General features: G+C 39.2%; 1 long non-coding RNA gene across 1 annotated transcript in view; it reads left to right on the forward strand.

Annotated features, from left to right (window-relative positions):
* The window catches only part of LOC113222294, a 304,229-nt gene that overhangs the window by 1,631 nt on the left and 286,182 nt on the right, over positions 1–16,416 (forward strand). The window contains exon 2 of the long non-coding RNA XR_003308325.1: positions 12,815–12,917. This is a non-coding gene — a long non-coding RNA (uncharacterized LOC113222294). The remainder of the gene's footprint in view (positions 1–12,814; positions 12,918–16,416) is intronic.

Consider the following 16,416-nt stretch of genomic DNA (forward strand, 5'->3'; position numbering starts at 1 on the left):
CCATTATGGAAAACAGTATGGCAATTCCTCAAGGATCTAGAACTAGAAGTACCATACGACCCAGTCATCTCATTACTGGGTATATACCCAAAGGATTATAAATCATGCTGCCTATGTATGTTTATTGCGGCACTATTCACAATAGCAAAGACTTGAAATCAACCCAAATGTCCATCAGTGACAGACTGGATTAAGAAAATGTGGCACATATACACCATGGAATACTATGCAGCCATAAAAAAGGATGAGTTTGCATCCTTTGTAGGGACATGGATGCAGCTGGAAACCATCATTCTCAGCAAACTATCACAAGAACAGAAAACCAAACACCGCATGTTCTCACTCATAGGTGGGAACTGAACAATGAGCTCACTTGGACTCGGGAAGGGGAACATCACATAATGGGGCCTATCATGGGGAGGGGGGAGCGGGAGGGATTGCATTGGGAGTTATACCTGATGTAAATGACGAGTTGATGGGTGCTGACGAGTTGATGGGTGCAGCACACCAACATGGCACAAGTATACTTATGTAACAAACCTGCACGTTATGCACATGTACCCTAGAACTTAAAGTATAATAAAAAATTAAAAAATAAATAAATAAATAAAAAGAATTGAGTTGAGGAGCATACCTTGCGATGTTTTAGAGAGCTGTGTAAGAGAAAGTGGTAGGCTTAGAACAGTATCTAATCTCTCATCTGCAAGACTGGCTATCTGTTTCCTGGTTGTTTGTGGACTGAAGTAGAAATTGGCCTGCATTATCTGGATTTCTCCCATGTGGTTGCCTTTCTGTCCTTTTCTGGGACTGCAATGTGAAGGGTAGGGGCTGAAAAACATGGAGAATGAAGAATCAATTTTCATAGATTACAGTATTTGTAATTTGTGCACAATCTCTGCAGTGAGACACTGCGTCAGATGCTTTGATAACGGCTGACATAATGCTGCAAGATTGATGGTGGAGTTGGAGCTCTGTTTGGTGCAATATATGTCAACATCTATTCTGCAGATGGATGAGGCTCTATGGCTGTATACCTGAAAGGTTAAAAAGAAAGATCTTGAGCATGGCATAGAAACTTGGCTGCTTGGAAAGGAAACTTATTCTTTTGTGAGAACTTGGCTTAGGAACTTGTGAGTTGAAAGATGTCTTTGAGGAAGATGGCTTCAGTTAGTCACTGCCTGTTTCCTGACAGGGAGGATGTCAGGCATTTTAATCAAGGCAGTCGAATGGTACTTTGAAATGCTGAGGTAGAAAACAAAGCAGAAGATTTGGAGCCAGATTAGAGCAGCTTTGACTCCTAGTTCTACTATTTGTTATGTGGACTTTGAGCAAATTAACCTCATACAGACTTGGTTTCATTACTTGTAAAATAAAGTTAATATTATCTGTCCTAAAAGATAAGAAGCTTAGCATTTCATGCCTTGTGGTGCAAAGTAGCTGTTATTTAACTTTTTTTTGATCACACTAGATTGCGTGGCAGAGGTAATTATTATTATTATATTTTAATTTTTTTATGATTATACTTTAAGTTCTAGGGTACATGCGCACAAGGTGCAGGTTTGTTAATTTGTATACATGTGACATGTTGGTGTGCTGTACCCATTAACTCATCATTTACATTAGGTATATCTCCTAATGCAATCCCTCCCACCTGTCCCCTCTCCACAACAGGCCCTGGTGTGTGATGTTCCCCTTCCTGTGTCCAAGTGATCTCATTGTTCAATTCCCACCTATGAGTGAGAACATGCGTGTTTAGTTTTCTGTTCTTGCAATAGTTTGCTGAGAATGATGGTCTCCAGCTGCATCCATGTCCCTACAAAGGACACAAACTCATCCTTTTTTATGACTGCATAGAATTCCGTGGTGTATATGTGCCACATTTTCTTAATCCAGTCTGTCACTGATGGACATTTGGGTTCATTCCAAGTCTTTGCTATTGTGAATAGTGCCTCAATAAACATACTGTGCATGTGTATTTATAGCAGCATGATTTATAATCCTTTAGGTATATACCCAGTAATGGGATGGCTGGGTCAAATGGTATTTCTAGTTCTAGATCCTTGAGGAATCGCCACACTGTCTTCCACAATGGTTGAACTAGTTTACAGTCGCACCAACAATGTAAAACTGTTCCTATTTCTCCACATCCTCTCCAGCACCTGTTGTTTCCTGACTTTTGAATGATTGCCATTCTAACTGGTGTGAGATGGTATCTCATTGTGGTTTTGATTTGCATTTCTCTAATGGCCAGTGATGATGAGCATTTTTTCATGTGTCTGTTGGCTGTATGAATGTCTTCTTTTGAGAACTGTCTGTTCATATCCTTTGCCCACTTTTTGATGGGATTCCTTGTTTTATCTTGTAAATTTGTTTGAGTTCTTTATAGGTTCTGGATATTAGTCCTTTGTCAGTTGAGTAGATTGCAAAAATTTTCTACCATTCTATAGACTAGCTGTTCACTCTGATGGTAGTTTCTTTTGCTGTGCAGAAGCTCCTTAGTTTAATTAGATTCCATTTGTCAATTTTGGCTTTTGTTGCCATTGCTTTTGGTGTTTTAGACATGAAGTCCTTGCCCATGCCTATGTCCTGAGTGGTATTGCCTAGGTTTTCTTCTAGGGTTTTTATGGTTTTAGGTCTAACATTTAAGTCTCTCATCCATCTTGAGTTAATTTTCATATAAGGAGTAAGGAAAGGATCCAGTTTCAGCTTTCTACTTATGGCTAGCCAATTTTCCCAGCACCACTGAGTAAATAGTTAATCCTTTACCCTTTTCTTGTTTTTGTCAGGTTTGTCAAAGATCAGATGGCTGTAGATGTGTGGTATTATTTCTGAGGTCTCTGTTCTGTTCCATTGTCTACATCTCTGTTTTGGTACCAGTACCATGCTGTTTTGGTTACTTTAGCCTTATAGTATAGTTTGAATTCAGGTAGCGTGATGCCTCCAGCTTTGTTCTTTTGGCTTAGGATTGTCTTGGCAATGCAGGGTCTTCTTTGGTTCCATATGAACTTCAAAGCAGTTTTTTCCAATTCTGTGAAGAAACTCATTGGTAGCTTAATGGGGATAGCATTGAATCTATAAATGACCTTGGGCAGTATGGCCATTTTCACAATATTGATTCTTCCTATCCATGAGCATGGTATGTTCTTCCATTTGTTTGTGTCCTCTTGTATTTCACTGAGCAGTGGTTTGTAGTTCTTCTTGAAGAGGTCCTTTATATCCCTTGTATGTTGGGTTCCTAGGTATGTTACTCTGTTTGAAGCTATTGTGAATGGGAGTTCATTCATGATTTGGCTTTCTGTTTGTCTGTTACTGGTGTATAAGAATGGTTGTGATTTTGCACATTAATTTTGTATCCTGAGACTTTGCTGAAGTTTCTTATCAGCTTAAGGAGGTTTTGGGCTGAGACAATGGGGTTTTCTAAATATACAATCATGTCATCTGCAAACAGGGACAATTTGACTTCTTCTTTTCCTATCTGGAAACCCTTTATTTCTTTCTCTTGCCTGATTGCCCCAGCCAGAACTTCCAACATTATGTTGAATAGGAGTGGTGAGAGAGGCCATCCCTGTCTTGTGCCAGTTTGCAAAGGGCATGCTTCTAGCTTTTGCCCATTCAGTATGATATTGGCTGTGGGTTTTTCACAAATATCTCTTATTATTTTTAGATACGTTCTATCAATACCGAATTTATTGAGAGTTTTTAGCATGAAGGCTGTTGAATTTTGTCAAAGGCCTTTTCTGCATCTATTGAGATAATCATGTGGTTTCTGCCTTTGGTTCTGTTTATATCCTGGATTACGTTTATTGATTTGCATATGTTGAACTAGCCTTGCATCCCAGGGATGAAGCCCACTTGATCATGGTGGATAAGCTTTTTGATGTGTTGCTGGATTTGGTTTGCCAGTGTTTTATTGATGATTTTTGCATCGATGTTCATCAGGAATATTGGTCTAAAATTCTCTTTTTTTGTTGTTTCTCTGCCAGGCTTTGGTATAAAAATGATGTTGGCCTCATAAAATGAGTTAGGGAGGATTCCCTCTTTTTCTATTGATTGGAATAGTTTCAGAAGGAATGGTACCAGCTCCTCCTTGTACCTCTGGTAGAATTCAGCTGTGAATCCATCTGGTCCTGGACTTTTTTGGTTTCCAGGCTATTAATTACTGCCGCAGTTTCAGAGCTTGCTATTGTTCTATTCAGGGATTCAACTTCTTCCTGGTTTATTCTTGGGAGAGTGTAAGTGTCCAGGAAATTATCCATTTCTTCTAGATTTTCTAGTTGATTTGCATAGAGGTGTTTATAGTATTCTCTGATGGTAGATTTTATTTCTGTGGGATTGGTGGTGATATTCCCTTTATCATTTTTTATTGCATCTATTTGATACTTCTCTCTTTTCTTCTTTATTAGTCTTGCTAATGGTCTATCAATTTTGTTGATGTTTTTGAAAAACCAGCTACTGGATTCATTGATTTTTTGGAGGGTTTTTTGTGTCTGTATCTACTTCAGTTCTGTTCTGATCTTAGTTATTTCTTGCCTTCTGATAGTTTTTGAATGTGTTTGCTCTTGCTTCTCTAGTTCTTTTAATTGTGATGTTAGGGTGTCAATTTTGGATCTTTCCTGCTTTCTCTTGTGGACATTTAATGCTATCAATTTCCCTCTACACACTACTTTAAATGTGTCCCAGTGATTCTGGTATGTTGCCTCTTCATTCTCATTGGTTTCAAAGAACATCTTTATTTCTCCCTTCATTTAATTATGTACCCAGTAGTCATTCAGGAGCAAGGTGTTCAGTTTCCATGTAGTTGAGCTGTTTTGATTGATTTTCTTATTCCTGAGTTCTAGTTTGATTGCACTGTGGTCTGAGAGATAGTTTGTTATAATTTCTTTTCTTTTACATTTGCTGAGGAGTGCTTTGCTTCCAACTATGTGGTCGATTTTGGAATAAGCACAGTGTGGTGCTGAGAAGAATGTATATTGTGGAGAGTTCTGTAGATGTCTATTAGGCCCGATTGGTGCAGAGTTGTGTTCAACTCCTCGATATCCTTGTTAACTTTCTGTCTCATTGATCTGTCTAATGTTGTCAGTGGGGTATTAAAATCTCCCGTTAATATTGTATGGGAGTCTTAGTTTCTTTGTAAGTCTCTAAGGACTTGCTTTATGAATCTCGGTGCTCCTTTATTGGGTGCGTATATATTTAGGATAGTTAGCTCTTCCTGATGAATTTATCCCATTACCATTATGTAATGGCCTTCTTTGTCTCTTTTGATCTTTGATGGTTTAAAGCCCATTCTATCAGAGACTAGGATTGCAACTCCTGCTTTTTTTTTTTCCCCCCCCGCTTTGCTTGGTAGATCTTCCTCCATCCCTTTATTTTGAGCCTATGTGTGTCTCTGCATGTGAGATGGGTCTCCTGAATACAGCAAACTGATGAGTCTTGACTCTTTATCCAATTTGCCAGTCTGTGTCTTTTAATTGGACCTTTGAGTCCATTTACATTTAAGATTAATATTGTAATGTGTGAACTTCATTGTGTCATTATGATATTAACTAGTTATTTTGCTCATTATTTGATGCAGATTCTTCCTAGCATCGATGGACTTTATATTTTCGCATGTTTTTGGAATGGTTGGTCCTGGTTGTTCCTTTCCATGTTTAGTGCTTCCTTCAGGATCTCTTGTAGGGCAGGCCTGGTGGTGACAAAATCTCTAAGCATTTCCTTGTCTGCAAAGGATTTTATTTCTCCTTCACTTATGAAAATTAGTTTGGCTGGATATGAAATTCTGGGTTGAAACTCTTCTGGCTTGGAGAGTTTCTGCCAAGAGATCTGCTATTAGTCTGATGGGCTTCCCTTTATGGGTAACACGAAATTTCTCTCTGACTGCCCTTAACATTTTTTCTTTCATTTCTACTTGGTGAATATGACAATTATGTGTCTTGGAGTTGCTCTTCTCAAGGAGTATCTTTTTGGCATTCTCTGTATTTCCTGAATTTGAATGTTAGCCTGCCTTTCTAGGTTGGGGATGTTCTCCTGGATGATATCCTGCAGAGTGTTTTCCAACTTTGTTCCATATTCCCTGTCAGTTTCAGGCACACCAATCAGACGTAGATTTGGTCTTTTCACATAATCTTGTATTTCTTGGAGGCTTAGTTCCTTTCTTTTTGCTCTTTTTTCTCTACACTTCTCTCTCACTTCATTTCATTCATTTGATCTTCAATCACTGATAATCTTTCTTCTAGTTGATCGAGTCGATTACTGAAGCTTGTGCATTTTTCATGTAGTTCTCGTGTCATGGTTTTCATCTCTATCAGTTCTTTTAAGGTCTTCTCTGCATTGATTATTCTAGTTATGCATTCATCCATTCTTTTTTCAAGATTTTTAGTTTCTTTGCGCTGGTTACATAGTTCCTCCTTTAGCTCTGAGAAGTTTGATCGACTGAAATCTTCTTCTCTCAACTCGTCAAAGTCATTCTCTGTTCAGCTTTGTTCCATTGCTGGCAATGAGCTTCGTTCCTTTGGAGGGGGAGATGTACTCTGATTTTTTGAATTTCCAGCTTTTCTGCACCGCTTTTTCCCCATCTTTGTGGTTTTATCTGCCTTTGGTCTTTGATGATGGTGATATACTGATGGGGTTTTGGTGTGGGAGTCCTTTCTGTTTGTTAGTTTTCCTTCTAACAGTCAGGACCCTCAGCTGCAGGTCTGTTGGAGTTTACTTGAGGTCCACTCCAGACCCTGTTTACCTGGGTATCCACAGCAGAGGCTACAGAAGATAGAATATTGCTGAACAGCGAGTGTTGCTGTCTGATTCTTGCTCTAGAAGCTTCGTCTCAGGGTGTACCCAGACATGTGAGATGTGATGTGTCTGTCTGCACCTAGTGGGGGATGTCTCCCAGTTAGGCTACTCAGGGGTCAGGGACCCACTTGAGCAAGCAGTCTGTCCATTCTCAGATCTCAACCTCCGTGTTGGGAGAACCACATCTCTCTTCAAAGCTGTCATACAGGGACTTTAAAATCTGCAGAGATTTCTGCTGCTTTTTGTTTAGTTATGCCCTGTCCCCAGCGGTGGAATCTACAGAGGCAGGCAGGCCTCCTTGAGCGATTGTGGACTCCACCCAATTCGAGCTTCCTGGTGGCTTTGTTTATCTACTTAAGCTTCAGCAATGGCGGGCGCCCCTCCCGCAGCCTCACTGCTGCCTTGCAGTTAGATCTCTAACTGCTGTGCTAGCAATGAGGGTAGCTCTGCAGTATGGGACCCTCCAGGCCAGGTGTGGGATATAATCTCCTGGTGTGCCATTTGCTAAGAGCCTTGGTAAAGCGCAGTATTAGGGTGGGAGTTACTCAATTTTCCAGGTGTTGTGTGTCTCAATTTCCCTTGGTTAGGAAAAGGAATGCCCTTCTCCCTTGTGCTTCCCAGGTGAGGCTATGCCTCACCCTGCTTCAGCTCTCACTGGTCAGGCTGCATCCATGGACCAGCATCAACTGTCCATCATGCCCCATTGAGATGAACCCGGTACCTCAGTTGAAAATGCAGAAATTACCCATCTTCTGTGTCACTCACGCTGGGAGCTGCGACAGAAATGATTATTGTATATGTGTGGAGGAATAATACATATTTAAGTTTGATGAAGATAATTTCTGTTTAATTTTTCAGCACTGTTTCCCTCAAATGAAGCTACTTAACTGTTCTGATGAGCAAAGGAGAAAAGTGCTCATTGAAGTATTTTATAAACCACAAAGCACAATGTAGATGTGGGAAATTTTTATTTTTATAATAATATGTCAATTACTCTTAACCTGTCAATTAGAAAAGTCATAGCATACAATGTTTTCCAATGTTACAGACTCATAGATTTCTCTGGTTCCAGATTCAGCTCTTGTCCTACTTCAGCATCCACTTTTGGTTACCAGAAGTCCTGAGATATGACATGCAAACCACAGTGACCCAAGGTGGGGGTTGGGAGGTGGGGATATCATGATATGAGTGTGAACAGAGAGATATGGTTATGAACAGAGTGGAGTATCACAATCTGTCCTGCAGCCATAGACATCTTGGAATTATCTTATTGCATGGCCAATCTGGATTACCCTACCTGGATTCTGTCACCATTACTGAAAACAGCAGGATCAGGTAACATCACAACAGGAAGGGAAATGATGTGGGCCTTCAAGAATGTGGAGGTCTTGATTCTGCCATTCATAGTTGGGGTGGTAGTGGGTGGATGGGAGTCAGACAATACGGTAGAGCCTCAGCTTGAAAATATTAAATTTTAATATATTTGTGGCTATTATAGCCCCTCAGGGACTGTGTCCTGTACTCAGATTTGTGGGCTGGGAAATGTGGCCTTTTTGCATATGGTCATTTAACAAATAGATGCGGGAGGTAATGATTATAGTTTATTTACATTGCAGAAAGGAACATGACAAAAATGTTTATTTTTATGACACCCTGGTGAACAAGATGGAAGAAACATAAGCTAGAAGATTATTCCTTTAGTTGCAGTCTGAAAGGTTTTTTAAGTACTACTTATGTTGAGCACTTATTACATACCAGGCATTGTGCTAAGTACTTTATATGTATTAGTCATTTAGTCCTCATAACAGTCCTAGGAGTTGTATATTATTAGCTCCAACATACAGATGAAGAAACCATTTACAAACGTTGCTAATTATTTATTCTGTGTTTCCCTGAGGTAGGAATTCTTTAAAAGGCAAGAGATGAGGGCACATTCTCTGAGAGATTTATCAGAATCACTTGGATAAATGTTTCTCCAAACCACACAGGTTTTCCCTTTATTTAATTTTCTTTTAAGGAGTCCTGCCACTCCTTGGGTATCTCTGGTGTTTTGTGAGCTATTGTGATTAATGTAAATCGATGGTGGAAAGGTCTGTCAGGTATACTGAGGTAGGGGAAAATTTTGCTTCACTACTGCAAAGAGAAGTCGTTAGTGGTGAGTTGTAGGGCTCTGTACCTGACTTCATCTTGGTTTCAACATTTTAATTAATGGCTTGGATGGAGATGCAATAACAGTATACTCATCAAGTGTTAAGAGAGAACTGTAAAGGGAAGGTAAATATATATGATGGATGATAGAACTAGGAATCCAAGAATGTACTAAATTGCAAAGATGGTCCAAAAATAACAAAATAAATTTGATAAAAAATATGATATCTTGCACCAGTTTCACAAAACAAATTAAAAATTAAAAAAATAGCAACTCTACAGGATGGGTCTATGTTTAATATGGCTGCCAAAAAAGTTAATGGAAATTGAGGCTACATTAATAGTAGTGTAGTATCTAGAATGCAGGTGATTATTTCCTTTGCTGCTGAGTTTGTAAAACCATACCTCAAGTATTTTGCTCAGATATGACAGTTATCTTTCAAAGAGGAACACATACAAAATAGAGATTAAGAAGAGAAGCCTTGAGTCTGGAGTGGGGGTATGGCAACTGTCTTCCAGTTTCTACAGCATTGTCATGAGAAAGAGAATTTTATTTGTAAGGTTTGATTCCAAGAGACAGAATTAAGATTATTGGGTGGAAGTTACAGCAGAGCTGATTGAAGATGAAATGGGCAGTGTTAGAAGGGACTAAGTTCCCTGTCACAGGAAGCATTTAAGCAGATGCTCGCCGACTACGTGTTATGACTTTAAGTTTGCTATAAGAACTCAAATGCAGCCTGAATTGCTACAGTTAAGTAAATTAAGAATCACCATGAGTGACATTTCTTCGGGTTTTGTTTTTGTTTTTGTTTTTGAGATCTTGCTCCATTCCCCAGGCTGGAGTGCAGTGGTGGTGTAATTACAGCTCAGTGCAGCCTTGAACTCCTGGGCTCAAGCTATCCTGCCTCAGCCTCCTGAGTAGCTGGGACTACAGGCACATGCCACCACACCTGGCTAAATGTTCTTTGATTGATACTGGGGGCGATGATCAAAAAATTGTATAGGTCAGACCTTGATAGTAGCTGGTGAATCCAAGGAAACCCTGTCATGCCCCATTAAAGGATGACATTGAAGGAAGAGAACATTTATTAAGTACCTAGTATATGCCTGGTCTCTTACACGCATTATTTCTTAATTCTTTTGCAGATGAGAAAACTGAGGGTCAGAGAGATTAAGCGACAAGTCCAAGGTCATGCAGCTAGTAAGTGACTTTGGGGGGCACATATCAGAACCCTGTGTGGGAAAATATGTCATAGAATTTCCACTTTTACCTGATTACTTCTCCAGTTGAATAAAGAGCTGTTATTGCCAGAGGTGAGTCAGGGATGTGTGGACAAGTGCATCATGCTGGGCTGGGTGCCTGGAGTAGATGAGAATATCATGAAGATATATGATCAGCCTTTAGTCCAGCGGGTCCTGGAGAATGGTGTTGGAATGCAGCTGAGCTATTACACAGGCTGAATGGCATGAGCATTTATTCATAATGTCTGTACCTTATACAGAGCTCTGTCTTCCATAGACTCTTATAATGGCACAGCTGTAAGAGAATGTAGAGATCTTTTTTTAAATATCAGGAAAAATGTGATCCAGAGAGTGGAAGGGACTTCTCCAGCTTCTTCCACTTAATAATTTTGCCCCTGGTTTTCAAGGGATTTATTTTTTAAAATGTAATCTAGAAAATTCAGGATTCAAGCTTCTTAGAGCAGGAAGGATCAATTCCGCAGTAAAACTTGCTACTCTGTCTCAGAGCTACAAGATATATATGTAATGTTCTGGGTTTTTTTTCTCCCTAATATTATAAAAGGCAGTATAACAAAAATGGAAAGAGCATAAGCTTCAGAGTCAGACAGATTGGGTTTAATTTCTTTACTGGGACCCAGGGGAAATTCTTTAACTTCGCTGAGCCTCAAATTCTTCATTTGTGAAAATGGGAAGAATAGTTTTATTTCAGTCAAATAGAGTTTGAGGTTCCTGTGGAAAATCCACTTGGAGAGATCTAGGGAAGGCTGAAATTCCAAGGATCTATCCCATCTGGATGCATACATTTGAGAATCAATAGCCAAGGAGGAATTATATAAAACCATGAGCATAGATGGTATAATAGTTGTATATATTTTGGGGGTACATGTGATGTTTTAACACAAGCATGTGACATGTAATGATCAAAAAAGGGTAATTAGGGAATCCATATCCTGAATAATTTATTATTTCTTTGTGTTGGGAACATTCCAATTTCACTGTTTTAGTTATTTTGAAATATACAATAAATTATTGTTCACCATAGGCACCCTATTGTGCTACTGAACACTAGCTTTTATTCCTTCTATCTAACTGTATTTTTGTATTCATTAACCAACCCATCTCTATCCCCTGACTTCCTACTACCCTTTCCAGCCTCTGGTAACTGTCATTCTACTCTATATCTCCACGAGTTCTCTATTTTAGCTTCCACATATGAGTGAGAACATGCAATATTTGTGTATTTGTGTGTGGCTTAAATAAGGTGTCTTTAAACAGAAACACACATAAACAAAGACTGTGTTTTGATGGGTTGATGAAAATATGACCAGAGGCTCACAGGAGCCTAACTATGTATTTCTCCAGGAGCAGTGGTTCAATATTCATTAATTCAGTGTTTGTAGTGGCTTTATAAAACATAGCAACTGTGAATAATAAGAATCAACTGCATATAATAATTATTATCTAATATGTTGATTATATCAAAATACATGTAATTAATAAGAAAAACAGGATGGTCTCAATAAAAATGGGCAAAGGAGGCATATAAGTTATTAACAGAACAGGAAAAACAAACCATGTATATTAACATTATTGAAAAACTCTTGTCTGGGCGCGGTGTCTCACACCTGTAATCCCAGCACTTTGGGAGGCCGAGATGGGCAGATAGCCTGAGGTCAGAGGTTCCAGACCAGCCTGGCCAACATGGTGAAAACCTGTCTCTACTAAAAATAAAAAAGTTAACCGGACACGGTGGTGGGCGCCTGTAATCCCAGCTGCTCAGAAGGCTTAGGCAGGAGAATAGCTTGAACCTGCGAGGTGGGGGTTGCAGTGAGCCAAGATCGTGCCATTGCACTCCAGCCTGGGTGACAGAGTGAGATTCTATCCCCCCTTCCCCCCAAGAAAGGAAAAGAAAAACTAATAATGGCATGTCATTTTTGTCACCTATCAAATTAGAAAAAAATAGAAAAAATAATAGTCTATGCTGGTGAGAGTACAATGAGGTGGTCATTCTTATACAGTGCCAGTGGATTAGATTGGTACATCATTTTTGGAAGTAGTTTGATGTTATCTATCAATATCTCTAAGCATAGAGATTCAGATAAATAGAGATTCACGTTAAGATTTACATACCTTCAAATAACATTATTTGTAAAATCAAAAATGGGAATAAAAAGAAAAATGTCCCAAAATAGAGGAACAAATATATTATGGATGGAAAGAAGATGAGAGACTTACAAAACTATTAAAACTATTTTAAAGAAAAGTTAATGACATGGGAAAATGTTCATGATTTAATTGAAATGAATCAGATTATGATACAGATAATGGAAATTAAAATATGCCAAAATCATATGTACAAAAGTAAATCAACATGAAAACAAATAAGTTTATTCAAGAGTAAAGTATATTTTATTTTACATGTCTTTAATTGTTAACCAGGAGCTAGGGGGTCTAGAGGATACCCTTACCTGCTGCTTGGTAATCATCACTTTAACATTACTCAGTTGGGCATATTTTAGGAGGTGGGAAAATGGGTTTTGTCAGAATGAGGATTTGGGTATCACTCTTTCACTCCCCATCCCATGTCTTCCTTTATCTCCCCTCTCCTCCCTCTCTTCCTCCACCTTTTGTAATACAGAGAAAGGTAAGATTCATTAAGACTTGGGTGGAAAGAGGTTAACATGGGCAGAATCTTGGAAGACTTCAAGAAGAAGGTGGAATTCAAACTGAGTCATGAATAGGTAGGGTTTTTCTAGGGGAAAAATGCAGATTGGATCATAACCTTTTTAGTTTCTAAATGTCAATGATATTACCCTATACTATAAAGGCAATGCTTTTGAGAGGTACTGAGTGGTTTTCCTTTGGGACAGCTGTATTTGGAATTCCTAGTGCCTTTCCTTCAGGTAAGTTTTCATATTCTGAAGCTCTGATCTTGGGATCAATATAGGATAGACACAGAAAAATTTCAAGAATTTGACATTGTTTTGATAAACCAAGTATGTAATATGGGGAGTGGATTAAGGTTGATGGGGTGGTGGGGTGGTAGGGTGGCTGGGAGATACTGGGGAGAGGAGAAAGGAACAAATATTTGATGAGCCTGCTAATTGTTACCATGCTTATTTAATTTTACCGAATGTACCTAAAAACCATATAAAGAAGACAGGTATTCCAATTTTGAAGAAGTCATGAGGGCCTAATGGAGGATGGGGTAATGAAGGTGAGGAGTAGATACATGTGACTTATATTGTCAAAATAAAATTGAAAATAGCAGTGGCAGGTATGGAGGTAATGTTAACTGGCTTAATTGTGATGTACGGAAAACCCTTGGGACTCTGGTTAGTAACAGGTTTCCTATCAATGTTCAGAGGCTTTGAGCCTGGGTCAGCTTGGGAAGATGGAAAGGATATTAATGGAGGTGGGGACTTAAGAGGAAGAGTATGTTGGAGGGAAGATGGTATTCCCTAATTCTTCAAAGCCTCTTCTCTGCTTGTCAGTTCACACTGCCCTTCTTATTGTAGTCTACCATATTGTATAGGCACTCCATATATGTAAATATTTATAAACGCATCTTTGGGAGGATACATAAGAAACTTTTAACAGTGATTGCCTCTAGAAAAGGGAACTTGGTAGGATTGGGAAGAACCCTTGCTTTCACTTGGCATTTTTTGAACTATGTATCATATACTTGTGTTACCTACTTAAAAAAAGAATATTATAAAACAGATGAAAAATAAAATAGGAAAACCTAATACCTCCCCAATACATTTCCATATTCTGCACTTTATTCACAAAATTCTTCTGTGTCCTGTGCCCTTACTTGTCCATGAAACTCTTCCCTGACCATTCTAATTCATATCCTAGCCTTTCTGACTACTTGGTGTGGGAACTAACGGGAAGAAGGAAATGGGACTAGAAAGTTCAGACTATTCTTGCGGAAGATTAGTGGAGAAAGGAAGGATATTAGGTAATATGGAACCTTGGGATGCAGAGAGGGTTTCCAATTTAGGTCTTTCCTTATTTGTGACTAGGAGAGATATTTGCACCTGTCTAATAGGTGTAGGGGGAAAGACTGGAGAGAGGGGAGAGAAGTTGAAGACAAAGGAAATGGAGAGGTTGTAAACAGGCTTACCATAACTATCAGCCATGTTGGGATAGAGTTTCAAATGAATGTATTTCTAGAGAACTGCTCAGAAATGGTTTTGAAAGCCTGAAAAGCTCTCCGTAAGGAACCAGATTTCAGAACAGGCTTCTCTCTGGCCATTTCCTACAGCAGCTCTTCACAATTAGTCTTTTTGGGTCTGCTGACTTCTATCAAGCATTCATTCAACAAATGTTGAATGACCATTATGAGTAAAGGAACGGCACAGGACAGGGGTTGTGTGTCTTGATTAAATATATTGACTTGATATTCACAAAGGAAAGAAAGGTTCTGTGAGAAAAAGATGCTTAAATATAGGTTTTGTGATGGATTCAAGTCCACAGAGCCAATACAGTGCTTGGTTCCTAGTAGGTGTCCAGTAAGTGTTTGTGACATAATTTGTTTATTGAGGATCTCCTATCAATCAAGCACTGTGCTAGGTTCTGGGACTACATAGATAAGTTATTCAACATCCTATATTTTGAGGTACTTAGGCCTAGTGGTGATTCAGTAGAGTGATTCATATTATGACAAAGGTACAAACAGGGGTAGAAGAGGATCTACCCCAGAAACAGAACCAGATTTCAGTGTGTTGGGGGGTGAAAATGAAAAGAGTAAGTGAAGACGGTGAGTGTAAACTGTTCTTAAAAAGTTTTTAAACTGTTCTTAAACTGTTTTTAAAAGGCTTGATTAGAAAGAAAAGGAGAAACAGGGCAACAAACAGAGAAAGAGATAAGGTGGAGGGACTGTTTTTTAAATGATGGGAGGTTTGAGCATATTGTTGTGCAGAGGACAAAGAACCATTGGAGAGGGAAGGAGTGAAGATTCGAAGTTAGGACAGTGATCGATGAAAAGAGATGTCTGAATATATAGGAGGAGATGGAAGAGAAAGTTGGCCAGGAACTCTTGAAGAAGTTATCATGTGGCACCAATAACTCTCCTGAAGCAGGAAACCATAAATTTTCAGGTGGTACCAGGTCAAAATGTGGCAAGTTAAAACTAGGGAAAAGAAAATGGTTGCAATAAGAGATTACAGATCCCAGGCAAGTCAGAAAAAATAATTAGGATAGACTGATAAACTGATAGAAACCAAGAGACCATAGAATAGTAGCATGGGTGAGGAAGTAAAAGCCCTTACTGGAAAATAAAAGTAGCTGAAGAGTAGGATACACGAATTTAAGATTTCAGAAGTAGAGCTGTTCTGGATGATGAAAAGACCCTGCATGGGCCATGGATGTGGATAAATGAAATGTAGAAAAGGTCACTGGAATTGAGTCAAGCAAGTGGGGCTTTATGGTTAATCCCCATGGAAGCCCCTCTGTGATTGCACAAAGATTTGTACCAGAAGTCAAATGTTAAATTTATGTTTGTCAGAAACCAGGAAGTAAAGAGATGTCAGTGATGAGACTCCTTGGCAGGGAAATGCTAGTTGTCTTAGTTGTCATTCACCCACCCTCCCAAATAAAGAGACAGGTTAGAGAAGGTGTGCTGCATATCTGTGAGCTTGGCTTCCCTTTCTCTAAGAGCTTCGAAGGGAATGAGATAGCAGACTTGGGCTGCTTAGGGAGTTTAATCTGTGAATGTGTATTTCAGCCTGTTCTAGTGGCACCAGGTGCATGCAGATGTAGCCAGCAAGATAAGGCAGTTCAATGTCTGTGGCTAGCTGGAAACATGCAACTCCTCAGAAGTGGTGAGAGGTGTAGGAATGAAGAGGAACTGAATCACACAAAGGAGATGAAAACAACACGTCTGGGCTGAGTAATTCTCCAGAAAGTGTGGTGAGCTGGCGGTCTGTCCATGTGTTTTCATCGTCTTTACAAGAACAGCAGTGAGTAATAACATATGTAACAGTTTATCACCGATGCTTTGAGATGAACATCAGGCAGAGAAGACAAGTTTTCCATGTGTCTAGGAGAGCTTTTGAGGTACAATTTTGGTTACCAACTGTCTCCACAGTTTAGATCTCGTGGGGAAAATATTCCAGAGGAAGAGTAGTGACAGCAACTCCTATCTTTGGAGGAACCTGTGAAGAAAACCCAGAGAAAATAGGGAATAGCTTCAGGAAGCCCTAAGCTGTTCTCTTTCACAATAGCAACAATAAT

This window comes from Piliocolobus tephrosceles, chromosome 12 (genome assembly GCF_002776525.5).
Source record: "Piliocolobus tephrosceles isolate RC106 chromosome 12, ASM277652v3, whole genome shotgun sequence".
Lineage (NCBI taxonomy): Eukaryota > Metazoa > Chordata > Mammalia > Primates > Cercopithecidae > Piliocolobus > Piliocolobus tephrosceles.